Source organism: Mustela erminea, chromosome 17 (assembly GCF_009829155.1).
Source record: "Mustela erminea isolate mMusErm1 chromosome 17, mMusErm1.Pri, whole genome shotgun sequence".
Lineage (NCBI taxonomy): Eukaryota > Metazoa > Chordata > Mammalia > Carnivora > Mustelidae > Mustela > Mustela erminea.
The window spans coordinates 46,392,131-46,405,855 of record NC_045630.1 but is presented as its reverse complement, the minus strand read 5'-3'; the positions used below and the strand labels follow the sequence as shown (position 1 = coordinate 46,405,855).

At 44.4% G+C, this 13,725-nt stretch overlaps 1 protein-coding gene across 11 annotated transcripts in view; it reads right to left on the bottom strand.

Annotated features, from left to right (window-relative positions):
• The window catches only part of SRGAP2 (SLIT-ROBO Rho GTPase activating protein 2), a 230,546-nt gene that overhangs the window by 116,774 nt on the left and 100,047 nt on the right, over positions 1-13,725 (bottom strand). The window lies entirely within an intron of this gene.

Below are 13,725 nucleotides of genomic sequence, written 5' to 3'. Positions count from 1 at the left end.
AAGAGAAGAACTACTGTTATCCCCATTTTACTAATCAGAAAACTGAAACTCGGAGAAGTTCTCACTTGCCCACGACTAGTAAGAAGTCACAGAGACAGTAAGAGGGCGTCAGGGACTAGAGCGACAGCTCTGCGTCATCTGACTAGGACAGGTCTAGGCTGTCTGACTCCAAATCCATAACCTTAGCCACTGAGACATTTGGTTTGTGTCTGGGTTTGGAGACACAATTTAGAGGTCCTAGAGACAAAAATCATGAAAGCACTACAGACCACATCCCTACACATTATTCATATTAGGATTCAGTAGGACAACAACTTTTGAGGCCCATGCCATGAAAAAAAAAGTCCCTAAAACCTCCTCAGGCCCACAGAACCCCTGTAAGGAGGTGCTGAGCTCCCTGGTTGACCCCTTATGTCTTGCCCCATACAACCAAGCACAAACCATACCTGAACACGTGTATCCTTAAAACTTCACAGTCTGAGCAGGGCAGTTAAGTGCCAAACCTGGGTGTTCATTTGTAATGAAAACACTGTGATCCAAGAGAATCAACTGGTGATCTACACAGTTCGAAGCACCAATTTAAGCACCAGAAAGTTCTGCAACTGCGAGCTGGATTTCTTTAAAAAGAGAAACTGAAAGTAGGGGGTGTTTGTTACACTTCTTATCAAGGGCTTACTGTGCACTTGGCACATGGTCGGGCCCTATACTCACATTACTTAACTTGAACCCTAAAACAACCTGATGTAAAGGGCCTATTATTAACCACATTCAGCAGATGTGGGAAGTTGACTGAGAAAAGTTAAATATCTTCTTCAAGGTCACATAGCTAAAAAGTAGCAAAGCTGGAATTCAAAACCAAGTCCTGTTAAGTGTAGAGAAGGGTCTTAATCATTGCAAAGAATCACAACCTGTTCACTTCTCTTCCCCTCCTTCCCTCTCTACAGTCAGACTCTTAAATGCAAAGGAAGATGAGTGGACAGTGGCTTGGTTCTTGAGTCAGCACTGCCTGCATTCAGAGCTGGAAGCCGTCGGGCAGCTGTGATTTGTAGAGCACGGAATTCAGCTTTAGAAGGGGCTTTTCCAATTCTGTAGTAAGGTGATGATTCCCAACTCATCACTTCCTCTGGCTTCAGAACACACCAGACCATTACATCAAATATCTGTCTAGCCAGCACTAAGCAGCTTCTTCAAACCAATGAATGTTAGAGTCCAAACTGAAGCTGTTCTCTATCTTCTCCTGACCGCCACCTCTGCTCCAGGCATGACACCTCTGCAGGCAGAACACCAAACACTTCTGCTCAGACTGCCTCAGCAGTATTATGTCCTCTTACTTTTCTAGAGAAATTGAAAGATTTCTGTGGAAACACACACACACACACACACACACACACACACTAGCCCAGAGAGAGAGAGAGAGAGAGAGAGAGATATTTAGTCTCTGAAAAACAAACCAAAAAAAGTGAATAAGAAACAATCCTAAACACAAAGTTGAACACACGCGTTCAGTGACCTTTGGTGTTTCCAGTGCAAGAAAACTTTCTAATGCATTCCAAATCAGTTTCAGTTACCAAATCCTAAGTAATCAAATTTACATTTTTGTTGGGTGGCAAAGTATCCATGTCCTCAGTAAGCATGGAATAGATCAGGCAATTACACTTGCTTTTTTAAAAGAGCAGATCTCACAAGATCTGAGCTTGATGACTGCTTGGTCTGCTTATGTGTGGACCTGGGTTTGGTGGCCTCTATTAGATCTTTCCCTAGAGGGCTCATACATGTAACAATGATACTACAACTCAGTTTCACAAATGCATAAACGTGTGTAAACATTTGTATCTGAAATGAACAAAGTACAGTATTAGGGGCTTTTAGTTGTAAAAGTGCTGGTAACATAGAGCAGTGTGAGAGAGAAAGAAAGACCTGTAACACAGCAGAGCATCAGAGGTAGGAACAAAGGGCCAGCTAGCCTGCAAACATACACGGCAGATCACAAGTGCAGGGAGGAGAGGCAAAACCAATCGGATACCATGGAAGAGGATTCAGAGCATAAATCCCCAGGGGACCTTCAAAAGAAAGGATGAATAAACAAAGATGAGTTAATAAAAAGAATGGGCAGAAGTGGGCATCTTTTAAAATAAAAAGCCTTACGCCTTCAAACCAATAAATTTGTAAATGCAGTCAGAATTATATATTTATAATTAATCCAGGAAGTTCGAGGGTGGTAACATACTTTTAACACATACACTACCATCCAGTGGTGGGGTGACTATGATTGGTTTCAGTGAGCAGCAGTTTTCAAAGTGTGTTCTGAGAAACCCCAGAATTAGAGGAACACATTTCAATTTCAAACAACTGTGACACATCCATTCAAATGAGCAACCCCAGCGAAACGTGTAAGGCATCCAGATTCCCTGCGGTTGATGCTATCACAATGTCTCACCGGCCACTAGGCAAGCTTCGTTCTGTGCAAACTTTGGAATAAGGAACAGAGGCATGTATTTGAACTTCTGAAAACTGTGCTGTTGGTTAGAACGGATGTTGCTCTGCGTAGGTTTCATTTTTAATTCAAGCCTGTGTGCCTCCTTAGTTAAAGCTGTGCAGGTGGGCACATGATTTGACACACAGTGGCCAAGTTCAATTACATGCCACAGAAGGCTCAGAGCCCTAGACTGGGCTTAGGTTAGACAATGGCTGGGTGGTGAGAATGCTCAATACCATCCCATCATTATCAATTTTTTTTGCTTGTTATGCATTTTTGGGCTTACCGAATAATACTTATGATGGGGGATGGAACACCTGCTAGGTAATGTTAGTGATTCAACTTCAAAACAAAAATATCCTTTTTCAATTTAAAACTATCTCAAGATTATAATTCATCTGTGTGAATCAGGATTTTCTTGATACTGGGCAACCCAAATCAGAACCAGAAATAACCCAAATGCTGAAACTGATATAAAACTACAACTCTGATTTATAATCCCAATTTCAATATTTTGGGGTCATGAACACAGCTTCCTTGCTCCCACTGACTGACCCTGTGATGGCGTACACATCGTAAACCTGCACTTTAAAAGTGGATTTACACCAATAAAACACTGCTTTGGATCAGCTGCACACATGGGGGTTCCATGCACGATTTTTACTTTAAAAAAAATCCTTTCAAGATAGTATTAAACTCTGTCGTTTGCTTCTCCTATGGGTCCCTAGTCTCTTTTACTATTACTGAAGTTTCTCAGGCAATATTTTAAGTTCTTTGAGTTTGTATGCTTTCTTGGACATATTCCTCCTTTCAACTGAGGGGTTTTAATTAATGCATGTATTTATTTTGGGGCAGCGGCAGAGCGGGAGAGGCGAAGGGCATGTAGTAGGAGGGGAACACAAATATATCATAGAGACAATTTTCCCGGCCAACACGAACAAAGATGAAACACACTTCAGGCTGGAAAATAAGCAAGTCAACGAGACGTGATTTCATAGGGAGCGCTTTCAGGTTCTGCTAGAGTGGTTTCCTGCTTCAGCAACTTTGCAGCCATTATTTTACGTGGGGCTGCCCAGAGCCAAGGGAACTTCGTTTGGTTAGGAGATTGAAATTTGTCTTTATATCTTTTCCATCTATCATTTGTTTGTACAGCTTCTTTACTTTCCCTGCCCCTGGAGTCAGGTTGTGTAATACTTGGGCATTTAAAGAAAAGGGTCTGTATCCCTTTAGAAATATACTGAACAGCTGCAAACCTCCTCAAACACTAATCCCTAAAAAGCAGACAAAATATCCAGAAGTATTTTTCTTACTTAAATTTTTTTTTTCAGGAGGCAGATCAAGAAAACATAATACGGCACTTGAGAGGGAATTACTCTGGAGTCCAAAAAAAAAAAAAAGAAAAAAAGAGAAAGAGAGGAGGCCCATAAAGTCACAAGCTGGCCATGCCCCCGCAGAACCACAGACGAGATCATCATTCTAAATGCACTGAAAGATCAACCTGCACAGCGGAATCATTCATTTCAAATCCATTAGGCCGGTTTTTCTACTTCAACTTCAGACTATTCATGGACAATTCAAGAAAATGTAGCAGCAAATGCTCCAAGGGATTTCTCTACAACACGTCGGGTAAAGAGAGAACTCAAGAAAGGTCCAAGTTGGCCTCTATGACACTTCCCTTTTTTGCCGTATCCCCTCTGTTCCGTTTCAGTTGTCGCCCCCATAAAATGGACACGCGCCCTGTCGGTGTACCGTCTCACTCCTTAAAGATCTGCCCAGCCTCACTGTAAAATCCCAGGAGGCCTTCTGGCCGAAGGTGCCATTTAAGGAAGAACTGCTGTGCTCCCAGCTCTGCAGATGGGACGCGTGACACGAGCTTGGCATTACCAGAGGGCTGGAGCTTCTTCACTAATTCTACAGAGGTACGTTTCCTTTTGGGCCAATGGCCCCCGACCCACCCACCTATGGGGCTGTTGTGCAGTTAAAATGAGATGCCGAATGCACAAGAATTACATCAACAGTAAAGCACCGAACAAATGTGAAGAAATATTATTATTTTCATTTCCAAACAAACTGGGATCAGCTTTCGTCAATTTCCAACAGGCTCCTCACCCGGCCCTGGGTCAGGGCCAAGAGGGCAGCCTGCTGCAATTGCACAGCCCTTGGCCAAGAACGGTGGGGATAAGACAGCAGCAATCGGCAACTAACCAAGCAGCTGTACGTCTCTGGGAAGACGTGTGAGAGATACCAACGGGAGAGCAGACTTTTTAATCTTCCACTGTCCTTCCCCTGAGGGCCAGGGTGGAACAATCAGTCGTGCATTCCACATGGGGAACTGTGTGCTGCAGGAGACAGGAAGGAAGCCAAAGGGAGCTCAGATCACCAGAGCCCAAGATGCTTCAACTTCCTCTGAGCCTCTCTTTCTTGGAATTCCTATCAAATGTGCCACTCTGTCCACGGGGATGGCAAATATCAATCTATCTAAGAAAAACAGCATTCCTCACATTCGAAAATAGACACATATGTGATGAGTGATGAAACCCAAAATGAGTTAAATACATACGATATATGTTCTTGAGCAGCCAACTAAGAAGAGGATATAAAAAGACAAAAAAAAAAAAGGTACCTGCTTAATAAAAGAGATCATTTAGTGACAGTCGGACAGGGAACTCGTGACAAGCAGGGAGTCCGATTTTTAAGCCTAAATTCCCTCCTGGCACCTTGATTAAAATGAAATGAACTGAGGCAGCCAAAGAGATTATTTTATTCAGATGAATGTTATTAGCCTTTCTGGCTTATTTTCTCTATTATGCATTTTGCTGATGCTGACAGAAGCAGACGGGCTGGATGGAGAGGGAAAGCTGTGGCGGATTTATGGTTTGACAGCGCCATGCATAAAATCAGACCCTTGCTGACCCAGATAAGCCAGAGGATGGATGGGATTTGCTGGGGAAGATGTTAAAAGAAGGAGGGGAGAGAAAAAAAAAAATCACCAAGGTGGGAAGCAACTTGAAAAAGATTCTCCTTGTAATGGTGGTCGCTGGTTGTACGACCCAGGAGTGCGGGGGGCAGCCTGGAGGCATCTTTCAAAGACAGCAGGCAGGGAGGGAGGGGGCAGTCACACTTCTGGGGGCTTATCACAGCTCCGCTTCAGCTTTGCCAGCAGTGAGATCAGAGTAGGAGAGCTCTGAGACAGAAAAAGGGCCAAAGGCAAAAATGTATATTCTATGTATGGAGAAACCAGCTTTCACATTTTCAGGGACAAGTTCATCCCACAAATTGTCTTCGGGAGCCTAGACAGATGATTAGAAAGGATTCAAGCAGTGGTGTACCCACCTTCCTCAAAATAGTCTCAATTGTCCCCTATAATCAGGTTTGGGGGAAGCACTGTATGGAAATGGAATTCTTGTGGCTCTGGATTACTTCCACTGAGCCCAGCCACACCCCTGGGATCATGGCATGTCCACGAGCTGAGAGCTTAAGAGTCTGCTTTGAAGTTGAGAACTGGCATCGTGTCTGACATCTTAATAACTATTTCCTGAATGATTACAGGACCAACGTTCCCCCTGGGTTAGGTCAGAGAACTGGGAGGGGTTCTCAAATCTAAGCCATCGCAGACCCTAACTGGAGATATCTCCATCAATTTATGACAGGCAAGACACCTTGCTTTCCCTGCAACCATCCCCACCCCAGCCCGTGCTCACGGCAGGGAGAGGGAGGCTGGAGATTCGTTTAATCACTCAAGACAGCTCTGCAGACCCCATGAGACCAGACCCGGCAGCAATGGAGAGTGTCTACACAAGATTCAAATCTCTGTCATTCAGGATTCTTGCCTAGGTTTCTGACATCTTATTGTCAGGTCCTTTCTCTAAAGTCTTCTTATTTCATTCATTCAACTAATACTGACTGAACACCTACCAGCTGCCAGGTACTATCGTGGGCACCAGAGATAACGTTTCTTGTTTCTGACCAGCTTCTCCCACATTTGCAGAACCTCCTGGATCTAACACATGGTCTTCTTGCTCCTGAACCTTCCACGAGCCACAACCCACATATTATCCTAGTCTTGATGCTCGTGTAGACACTGACCCATTGTGGAACCCTGGTTTTGCTGACGTAGATCTGCCTGCCCAGCAGCCTTCCAGGGCTTCTGCAGACCTGGGACCTTCCCTTTGTTTATACTGTCTTGCCACTAGCGTTCTCAGAACTGTAGGGAGGTATAAACAAAGAGCTAGTAAATTCCCTCTGCATCCTCTGGGCATTTTCTAAATACTAGAGAACAAACACTATGCACCCCACCCCCCGTGTAATCCACAAACCCAAAGGCCTAGAAATTCATTTATGTATCACATTTCCATCCTGAAAGTCCCCCAAAATAGGCTGTGATCATATCAAAAGGTGTGAGCTAACTCACTTAAAATAAAACATCACGGCAAAAGCAAAAGATATAACAAAGGTATGACCGATGTGCAAGGAACAAAAATATGTTTCTCAGATTAAAAAGGTTTTTTTTAAGATTTTATTTATTTATTTGACACAGAGAGAGAGAGAGAGAGAAAGAGTACAAGAAAGAGTACAGGGAGAGGGAGAAGCAGGCTCCCGCAGAGCAGGAAGCCTGACATGGGGCTCTATCCCAGGACTCTGGGATCATGACCTGAGCCGAAGGCAGATGCTTAACCAACTGAGCCACTCAGGCGCCGTTTAAAAAGATTTTATGACCATCTACAATACAGTTAACACATATCTCTTATATAATAATTCCATAGAATGATCTGTGAATAACTCTATAAGTATATCTTTAGTTTTTTCTTCTTTAGTTAATTAAGATGTCACCAGAAACCCCATAAGTAATTACAGCACAAGACAAACATACGAAAAAAAAAATACACGCAGATGTGTTAACAGATTTTTTGAATGAATGAAATCTTGGGAGATGACTGAGACAGACAGCCTGGCTCACCCCTCCCTACTAGTTCATTCCACAGAATACCTGTCTGTGCCAAACTGGAATGACGTCACCCCAAAATCCACACACTTATTTTCAAAGCAGTAACCACTACCTTGGGAGCAGGCATTTTCCCGGCACCAGTCACAAGCGGAGAACCTTGACCTACAGCCAGTAACTCCCGCCTTGGCCAAAGCATGCCAAGTACCAACAGGCTACCTGGGAAAAAAGGGTATCCCTAAGTTCCAGACCTCCCTTTCCTGCATACCTGTGAACGGGACCATGAGCTCCCTTCCACGGCTCACGACAACAATGAAGAAGGAGGAATAAAGAAGCAGCACTTGATTCTTTGAAACTACAGAGCTAAACAGACTAAAGTCATCAGATCAGCACATGCATCGCTCTCAGTTCCCATGTTTTGTTTTGTTTTTGTTTTTGTTTTAAGCTCTTATGTATTTATTTATGAGAGACAGAGAGAAGAGAGGCAGAGGCAGAGGAGAAGCGGGCTCCCCGGACATGGGACTCGATCCCAGGACGCCGGGATCATGACCCAAACCGAAGGCAGACATTTAATCGGCTGAACCACCCAGGCATCCCTCTCATGTGTTGTTTTGGTATTTATCTTGCCTGACTGGAAGGAATGCTCTTGAGGACAGGGTATATTTTGGAATAGTCAATGAACATCTATCACCAAGAAATGGGCAGGTACCTAATTAGCACTGACTAATGACAGATGCCACAGTCACAAAAATCTTGCAAATGTTGAGCACAGTAAAACAGCTCATTTAATGAATAGTTAGTATCACCCACCTCCATCAATCGTGCCAAACAACCCCTGTCCCATGTATCTGGGCGGTCACTGAGTGACTGAGTCTGCACGCCCACTGGCTGTGTGCTCTAAGTGACAGCATATTATTAACCAGGCCGATACTATTCTGGCAAAATTTTACAGGTTGGGGTGGCGTAAGAGATGCCCTGGTCAATTTCCAGTTAGCAGGTGATTGAGTTCTACAGGTCTGTAAGTAATACGGATGAACAACAGTACCCCATCCCAGAGAGGCGGTACACTCTGCAAAGACCTTGAACCATGTCTCTGACCTGGAGTCTAGTCTTACTCTGGCACTTGCTAGAGCAGGGTAATCGTGCATCAGCCACAGAAGCACTCTGGACCTCAACATTTCTTTAGCCACTTAACTGAATAAATAGGGACAGCAGACCCGCCCTGCCTAACTCACATGGCTATTATAAAGATCAAGTCAAACAAGGTGATGCCCATTAAAAAAGCTCACAAACACTAAAGCGCTCTACTCCTACGAATCAGTATTGTCATTGTTTATTATCACTGTTATAACTATTATTATCACTTGACAGTCCATGCAATGGGTTCACACCCACAAAACAAAGTGGCTAAGTCATGTCTGAAAAGACAAAGATGTCTCAAAATTCCCAGGCCTTAATACCCAAGTTTGCAATGAACTTGGCTTTATCAATTTGATACTTCATTGGCGCACACTAAAGAAAAAAATACATTCTGTTGTTATTAACTTCTCATCCTGCTTCTCTGGAAACTTCCCAACTCAGTGACTCTCCTATGTCCAACCTAGAAGAGAATTGAGAAGAAAGACTTGTTCAAGTGCAGAGAGAAAAGCCAGAGGGTACGAAAAGTAACATCACAGAGCTTCAGATCTAGAAGAGACTTTCTAGGTGGTCTAGAGTCTAGACCTAACATCATTTTCTAAACGAGGAAACCGAGGCTCCAATAATGGAACAGGGCGAGAACTCAGTTCTCCTGAATAGCCATCATTTCCTCATTTCATGGTGACATTTGCTCTATTTCCACTAAACCTGCGGATTCCTGGTGCTGAAAGAGTTAATGGACAATGCTCAGCTGCCGGAGCCCCGGAGCACAGAGCTATTCCAAGACAGCACATAACCGGAATACCAAGGGTCCGTGAACCCGGAGGGAGCAAAACTGCTGGTGCCTGACGGCGCCGGAAAGCATGTTGACACGCTGCATGTGGTTACACATGAAAGGCAAGTGACTAGGAAAAGCAGTTTTGAATCCCACCCCATTCTAATTTGGGACTGGCTCTGGGCACCTACTGAAGCCCCGGGCCACACCCTAGCCGCTCTGTAAAATGACCCTGGAGTTCCTTCCCTCTCTGCTCTGTGGCCTCGAGTTAACTCCTTCTCTGCTTCCACCAGGGTCAAAGCAGTTCTTAGAACTGGGGAACTACGCAGGGCAATCAAGATCCAAGAGGGAACAATCCATGGCAAGATTCTCAGTGTGGATTCAGATGAGAGCCGCTAGTATCTGCCGTCTCCAAGGCGCATGGGGCCCGGAGCCTTGAGCAGCCAGGCTCCCAAGTCTGAGCACAGCTTCTCTAAGAGTGAGTCCTCAGGACCCCAAATCACTGTGCATCAGAGTCACCTGTGGTGCTTTTTTTTAAAAGTACGGTTTCCTGTGCTCTTCTGCCAGTTTCTGCTTTACTAGGGGTGGAGTGATGCTCAGGAATCTGCATTTTATTTTACTGAAAGTTTTATTTATTTAAGTAATCTCTATACTCAACATGGGGCTCGAACTCATAACCCCGAGATCAAGAGTTACACACTCCTGACTGAGTGAGCCAGGCACCCCAGGAATCTGCATTTTAAATACACACTCCAGGGAATATCATACACACCAAAATGTTAAGAACCAATGCTCTTAAAGCAATGTTTTTTAAACTGGGATACAACCCATTAGTAGGGTTAATAAATCAATTTAGCAGGTTACCACCCAGCATTTCTTAAAAAAATGAAAGAGAAAACAGTGGGACATAATAACACAGAACCAAGCAGAAAATAGCAGAGTACAACACACAGAGCAAAGACGTATAGGGATTGTTTTACAAAAATGCTGTTCTCAGTTAATTAAAAATACACCGTGAAATGTCTATACATGTGTGCATTCCAGCTTGTACTACAAAATATTTTTATAAAATCTTTTTGGGGGTGATTACTTACCCCAGATCCTTTTGGAGAAACTAAGAATTCTCTTCCAAGTATTCTCCAAAGGAAGGAGAGAAGGAGAGAGAGAGGGAGGAGGTGTTACGCACACACACACCATAAGGTATGAGTCATTGGTCCCTAAACTTTGAGAAGCTCCAGCCTTAAGGACTTCTCTTGAGGACACTCCTGACAGCAGCCTAGTCCTCTGGTCACAGTGCGCACCTGATAATTTCCGGACTGTCTCAATGACTTTCTCTGGAAGCTCGGTAAATGACTGCTAGTATCTGCCTAAGTGGCCTCACCATGTTGATTCTCTTTCTCTCAGATTCAGGGTGACTTGAAATGTTGAAGATCAACAGTGTCCCTCAGAACACTGGGAGAAAGCTATTAGCAAATGGCAAGAATGAGGGGAGCAGTAGCGTGGTCACAACATCAGTGTTCCCCCAAGGAACATGCTCCCTGTCCCTAGCACTGCAAGGGTCGGCTGTGGGACTGGCGCCTTTCTGCATCCCTACTGGTAATGTCAGCAGAAGAACATGCTTATTCCCAAGTTAGTGACTTCTTTGACCAGTAAATGCACACACATTTATAAACACAGAGACCCAGCCTCATCTTCTCCCTATGCCCAAAAGGACAGAAATTCTTCAGCCCTGGATGGGAGATTCAGAAGAGGCGAAAACCATGAGAAAAGGAGCAGCAGCCCAGCTTGATCCCCTACATGGTCTCATGCTAATGGCTGACTGAGCCGCACAAAGTGAGGGTGAAATTGGGAGCAAAGGCTTTAGAAGCCAGCCCTTGTCCGATGCGGCACCTGTGACGTGGAGAAGGGTCAGGAAAGATGGCGAAGTCGGGCAGGCAGGACTATTAAGAAGACAGAGCATCAAACTTCAAGACTATCTTAAATTTCCTGATGCTTTTCAGTAACTTGTTTTCCTGCGGTGGAAACTGGCACAGCATCGAGGATGCTTTGGGTCCATCTGTTTTTGAACTTAAGCTGCAGACAAGACTCAGAACAGCTGGAATCAGCAGCACTGACCATGTTTTATGTGTCTGGAGGAAGGAGAGGAGTAGGGTAAGTGTGAAGGGTTACATGGGGCAAAGGAAGGGGGATCTGGAAGCCATCCCCAGGCAGAGAGGAGACAATGGCCAGGTCGGAATTGACGCAAAAGAACTTTTTCTATGCATCTGAGCACAGAATGCCAAAGAGAAACAATGGGGGAGTGAGAACAGGGCGCCAGCAAACAGGCCAGCAACAGGGCCCCAAATTCCGCAAGTCTGGATGTCACTGAGCAGTACCCTGCAGCCTCACCTCTGAGGGACCAGACCAAGATCATTCAAGGTACAGTGTCAAGCATATTACGTGAGTTGCTGGTAAAGGACTTCACAGTCAGCCTAGACCTGCAATGAGAGCTGGACTTTTGATTCCTAGACACGAGAAAGGTGCTCATGGAGAACAGCTGCGGGAATTGAGAGAAAGTGGCGAGGGTCATAAGCCATCCGGTGGCTTTCCCACAGTCACGATGGGCCCAGCAGTGAGGGGGAAATGACCTCAGGATGGTCCTCAGGGTCTGCCCTGTGTCCGGTCTAAGGCCCCGGCACTGACTTCCGACAATGCCCTAAGTACATCTATGGATAGGCAGGTCTCTTACTTCTCCCACGGCTGCTCAGTCTCAACTTGAGAGAAAAGATTGGGTGGTGATAAATGTTCATCAAGACTTCATTTGGAAGGGGAAAAAATAAAATACAAGCAGAAAGAAATAAACCAAATGGTATTCCAAATAACTACTGAAATCACACCGAAGGTCTGGAGGTTGGAAGAGAAGGAATTAGCACTCAACTTTTTGAACACCGTGTTTTGGTCCTTAAGGCTGGAAATAAACAAACAGACAAACAAAACCCTCTAAAGCAGTATTAAATTCTAGTTAGTCATCTTCTTTTTCAGAGGCATGGGTTAGCGGTTCTGAAACGATTTTGTGGATATATTAGGACTGGGCAATTAGATACACACATTACAGATAATGGGTGCCAGATTTCTCACTGTTCAGAGAACAGGGTTATAGATGTGGAAAGGGAGAAAATAGACTAAAACATGTGGGGCTGGATTAGAATTGGAAGATATGGATGAGACTTATGGCTTTAATAGAGATAAGTCCATAGATAGAGACATAACCCAGAGAAGTGTGTGGGTATGTGCATGTGTGCACACACATACCCGTTCAACTGCCTCTGTCTGCCAAGAGGGACCACAAACAGTAGGAGTTCAGTAACGAGGAGCACATCTAGCATCCCCGGTTTCTAAATACCATTCGCCATGAACAGGATCCAGGGCTCCTGGAAGAAAGGGCTCCTGAGGTGAAGCAAGGAAAGGACAATTTGAGGCTAGAACATCACTTTGGGCCAGAAAGCTGAACGGTGGGAACATGTCAAAAGGATACAGGAACCAGCCTGGAATGAACATTAAAATAAATAAAGACAGTAAAGGACGACGTGAAAACCTGCTAGGGGCACCTGGAGGGCTCAGTCGGATAAGCATCTGCCTTTGGCTCCAGTCATCATCCTGGAGTCCCTGGCTGGAGCCCCATGGTGGGCTCCCTGCTCAGCTGGGGGTCCGCTTCTGCCTCCCCTCCCCAGCCTCCTTCCCTGCCCTCTCACTCACTCTCTCAAATAAATAAAACCTTGTTTTTTCAAAAAAGGATTATAACCTATTGAATAAAAGCAGAATCCGTGAGTCTAAACTGATATACAGAAATAGCTAGACAAATATCTGGGGGAGGGGGGGATGGAGAAGTTCTTCCTTACAGTAGCATCCCAACTGATAAATGTAGAAAAAAATGATATGGAAACTAGGATAATTACCGTTTGGTGACCATCATCATAATAATTGATTCAAGCAAGAGTCATCACCGCATGCTACAACCGATAAGTGGAAGTTTTGAAAAGCAACATGATATTTACATGGTCTCAAAATATCTCTCCAAAATGCATTAATTACAAAGCATAAACTAGAATAACTTTATGGTAGAGAAATCCGGCAGACACCACTCTAAGCAAATGATCAAAGTTAACATCACCAGTAGTGGGAAATCATCAGCCAGTGACTCCTGATATTAGGTGCTGAGAATAAAACATCGCTCCCATGGTATTTCTGCCCAAAGCACATAACCTAAAGATAATCATAAAGAAATACCAGACAGTATCAGAGACACCAAGTTAAGAGACATTCTACAAAATAACTGAGCTGAATGCTCCCAGAAATAGCAAGGGCATGAACTACAATGAAAGACCTGGAAACCATTCCACATCAAAGGCAACTAAA